At 36.8% G+C, this 4,887-nt stretch overlaps 1 non-coding gene across 1 annotated transcript; it reads right to left on the bottom strand.

The window, feature by feature from the left end:
• Positions 1-1,614: 1,614 nt before the first annotated feature.
• On the bottom strand, positions 1,615-1,696 carry TRNAS-GCU (transfer RNA serine (anticodon GCU)). Its single transcript has one exon. It is a non-coding gene; the product is annotated as a tRNA-Ser (tRNA).
• Between the last annotated feature and the right edge of the window lie 3,191 nt (positions 1,697-4,887).

Genomic DNA, 4,887 nt, shown 5'->3' with positions numbered 1-4,887 from the left:
GGGCAATTCGACCCATTTCCGCATGCACCATGACCATAAGAAAGAAAAAAAAAACCTTTTTGCAAGCAACTGTCTGCTTTTTTTAAATAAATAAACGCATTTTATTTACAGAAAAAATATAATACGAATTTCCACATTTTTAAAATTTAATTTATTTTATTTTATCTTTTACCTGTGTAGCTCAGTGGATGTGGCGTTTGCACACCATCGCGCTAGGCCGCACGAAGGAAGTCTTGGTTTCGAGTCTAGTCGGCGACTAGAGGAAATTTTTCTAAGCCTTTTTTCGACCGGTTCCCGAGTTAGTCGATCTCTGGCACGGGCAAGCAGGTTTTTCCTCCCGGAAACTCGGGTTTTTCGTCCTGTAAACTCAAGAAAATCGACCGTAGAACCCACATTATTTCAGTCATTAAATATATTGTGTTAGGGTTAGAGACCACGAGATGGCGGCACATTTGAGCCGTCTCTCTTCACTGCGTACCGCTTAATTAGTGATAGCCTTGGGCCATCTGTCTCTGATTGGGTACCAGTGGAGATTGAACTGCCCACTCAGTCTCCAAAAGTTAGATAGGGCTAAATGGCCTCGCCTACTCCCGTATATACGGGAATAAAAAGGCGTTAGCTGATTTTTTTATTTTTTTATTTTATCTTTTAGCATTAGTTGCAAAATAAGTTACGAAATAAGTTGCAAAATAAGGGTACGTTTATTTTATTTTATTTATGGACTTGAAAAAAATACAAATGAATAGCGAAATAATACCAATGGCGAATTTCACGAAGTATTTATCCTTTTAATTATTGGCTATCGCTCAATAATTTAACTGATAAATAACTGTTTGCAACTTTGATTTATTTGCTAACATTCTGTTTTCTTTACTTCGCTATTAAAATGTTTTTAGTACCATTAACCCCCTTTCCCTCCATTCGGAAAGAAACTCACCTTCTCTCTCTCTCTCTCTCTCTCTTTTTTTTTGTTGACAATGAAAATTTTTTTGTAAAATCTCAAATACTTAAAAATAATATAAGATGCTTTTGTTTTCCCTTGATTTTTTTAAAAGAATACTTGAATGGTTGTTTATTTAAAATAATTAATTTATACGTATGATTTAAAGTCGGTATAGCAAATTAACGTCGAATTTAAAGTCGGTATAGCAAATTGACAAGTTTTAAAACTTTAAAACAACGCGTAAAATTTAAATAAAAGAAAAAATTATATTCACAAGCAGTGGAATTCTATCGAAAATTATTTTTAGCCAAGGTAATAGCAGTGAGATCTTATATTGACATTTTAAAAATATTTTTTATGTTAGATATATTTCATAACTAATAAGCAAGCAAATTTCTTTTTCCCCTACTAAGGCATGTGTAAATGTCATAATTTGAGTATACAAATATACAAAAATATATTACTGCCATGTCAGTAAATGTCATTTTACATTCAAACCATACGTCAATTTTATTTTATTTTATTCATTAATTCGCAAAGCTGTAGTGATATAAGATTTTTTTTTTAATTCTATACGGAGAATAAATATAAAAATAAAAATGATATATATGTATAATTTATGAGGATATGAAAGAAATGAACTACAAGATTTTTTTTTAAAAAAAACATATCGACGAGGATGGGATTCGAACCCACGCGGGGAAACCCCAATGGATTAGCAGTCCATCGCCTTAACCACTCGGCCACCTCTTTTTTTTTTTTTTTTTTTTTTTTTTTTTTTTTTTTTTTTTTTTTTTTTTTTTTTTTTAAATATACAGTTAATTCTATTTACATACCATATATAATTATATATCACACTTATTATATATTTACCAATCTATATATTCTACAAGATAAATCATATATACATCTGTACAGCGAAATAACATTTGCATGCAATGAAGTAGGAGAGCACTTTTTTTTTCCTGCGGTAGGAGATCTGTTCCAAGTGTCTGTTCCAAGTGACTCAGGTGCTGTTTCCTCTGGTGGAAGTGGAGAGTTAGTATCCTTCCGAATTTACTTCCAATTTGCCCCATTTCCACTAGGAGTGATGAAGGTGTCGTTCTGTTGTTGGTTGGAGGGTTCATCTGATGTAAGGTTGGAGGTTAAGTGTGTCCATTCTTCTGTAGTCATTCTTCTGGACTGGACCGAATTGGTGATCTCCTCCTGGATGTAGTGATGTAATTTCGATATTGTTCCGGGACTGTCTTCCCTTCCATACGCTTGGTCGCATCTGTGAGCCCAAATTGCGTACATCGTTAGGATTAGAACAATTGTTTGCACCCTGTTTATATGTTTTCCTTTTAGCCAGAATAACATTTCTTCATTGATTACTTTGATTTCTGGAAGCCATCTTTTAACGGCTTTCCAAGTTACTTCTGCTTCCTTGCAATATAACATTAGGTGGTATAGTGTCTCCGGTTCCTGGCAAAACTGACATGTTGCATGCCCTTCAAGGGGTATACCTTTAGCCACTATCCACATCTTGGTTGGTAGGCAGGCATGGTGTACTTTAAAGAAGAAGGTTTTATACTTTGGATGTATTGGGAGCTTGAAGATATTGTTTAATACCGGACTGAGTGTGATTTGTCCTCTTCTTAATTCTCTATGTTGTGGTATGGGAATGGTTGTTCTGCTTAGTTTGTAGTATGTTGCTTTTGTTTTTTGACTTATTAAGGTTTCAGTGTTGATGCGATCTGTTACAAATACGTATCCCTCCGCCATCTCTGTAAACATTCTGGGAACTCTTCCGTGAATCTCTGGCATTGTGCTGATTATTCTGTGTGGAAGGCATTTCTGTAGAAATGCTATTGCATATCCGTGGTATGACTTGGTGTTTGCTGTTTCTGCCGTCTTCGCTCTGTTGATAACTGTTTTTAAGTGGATATTAATTAGACCTAGACCTCCTGCTTCTAATTCGTGAAAGAGCGTTGTTCTCCTCATCGGTTCGTACCGAGAGCCCCAGATGTAGGTGGCGCACAGCCTGTGGATCTTGTCTGCCCATTGCCCATGGTACGGGATGTTGTTCACTTTGTACCAGATGCGAGAGGATAAATATATATTACATATTCGCGCTTTTCCTCTTACAGATAGTTGTCTTGGGCGCATAGTATTTATTTTCCACGCAACAGCTGCGTGGAGTTCTTTCCACTGTTTTTCATACGTTTCTGGGCCGCCTATTTTAACTCCCAGAACCGGTAAGTATTCCTGAGTTCTTATGCCTTGAGGAATCTCAGGGTTCTTTTCCCATTTTCCTATTAGCATGCAATGAGATTTATTCAGGTTTACTTTCAGGGCAGAAGCTCTTGCAAAGGCGTCTAGTAATTTCATTGACTCTTCAATGGATGTTTCCGTCTCTAGGGTTAATGTGATGTCGTCAGCATATGCCAATATTTTTGCTTGGCTCTCCCCGTGAATGTTTGTTCCCTTGATTTCTTTGTTGGAGTTGATCGCTCTGATGACTGGTTCTAGTGCAAGGACAAAGAGGGCCATAGATAGGGGGTCTCCCTGTCTCACTGAGCATTTCATTTTAAAAGATGCGGATAGCTTCCTGTTCACGATTACTTGACTTTCTGCATTCTCGTAGAAAGTTTGCAGCCAGTTCCTAAATTTTGGGCCAAATCCCATTTCCTCTACAACTTTGAATATATATACGTGGCTTATGGTGTCAAACGCCTTTTCTATATCCAAGCCTAGTAGGACACAGGGTTTGTCAGTCAGACTGTAGTACTCGTATACTGATCTTAAATGAGTAATTGTGTCTGCTATATTTCTGCCCTTAATTGCACAGGTCTGTGCGGGAGATATTAATTTCTGTAGGTACTTCTGGATTCTATTGGATAGGATTTTTGAGATGATCTTGTAATCGGTGTTTAAAAGTGTTATCCCTCTCCATTGCTTTATGTCTTTTAATTTTTCTGTGTCTGAAGTTTTCGGGATAAGTGTGATGTACCCTGTGCTGAATCTGTCTGGTTTTATTTGTGTTTGGTATATTTCTTGGGTCATTCTCATAAATAAATGCTCGAATTTTTGGAAGTAGTGCTTGTAAAATTCGTTTGTAAGACCGTCTTCTCCTGGGGATTTCTTGTCTGGTAAATGCCTTACTGTTTGCCTGAATTCTGCTGCTGTTATCGGGATGTCAAATTCTTCCGCCTCTTTCTGGGATATCTTAGGTATGAATGGGAGGAATTTGTTTCTGTCCCGTTCCTCGCTTTGTTTTTCCGAAAACAGTGTTGCGAAGTATTCGTGAATAGTATGCAGTAGTTCCGCATCTTCTTGAATGATTTTCCCATCGTAGTGTAAACATTCTATTCTCTTTCTTTCATAATTCCTTTTTTCGAAAATCCAAGCTGTGGATGTTTTGCCCTCATCATTTTCTATGGTTCTTAACCGGGAGCGGAGCCATGCTCCTTCTATTTCCTGAAGTTGTTGCGCCTTAATTTTTTCTCTAATTAGATTTATTTCTTGTTTAACTTCTGGTTTGGTCCGATCCATGTAGTACAGGCTGGATAGTTTCTTTAGATCTGTCTCTCTTTCTTGGTTTTGCTGGTGTTTTCTTTTAGTGCTAATTTTTATGGCTGCGTTTTTAATTTTTCTTTTGAAAGTTTCCCAGGCTATTATTGGATTGACTATTTTTTCTACGTCTGATATTATATTTTGTACTTCTTTGTTGAATTCTTCATCTTTCGTTAAGTTCTGATTAAATTTATACAGTGGGAAATTTCTGTTGACGAATTTTGTTCTTTTTTCCTTGTGAGGGGGTTGAAATTCTGCTATTACCATGTAGTGGTCGCTGAAAGTTACAGGGATATGTTCAACACTGCTCGCAGTGAAGCCTCTGTATTGGGACACGTAAACCCTGTCGATTCTTGAGGCGTTCCCAGGAGCGAAATGTGTGAACTCCT

This window comes from Typopeltis vanoorti, chromosome 11 (genome assembly GCF_054136105.1).
Source record: "Typopeltis vanoorti isolate ZY-2024b chromosome 11, IOZ_Tvanoo_1.0, whole genome shotgun sequence".
NCBI classification, from domain to species: Eukaryota; Metazoa; Arthropoda; class Arachnida; order Uropygi; family Thelyphonidae; genus Typopeltis; species Typopeltis vanoorti.
The sequence above is the reverse complement of the archived record's forward strand: the minus strand, read 5'-3'. Positions and strand labels throughout refer to the sequence as shown.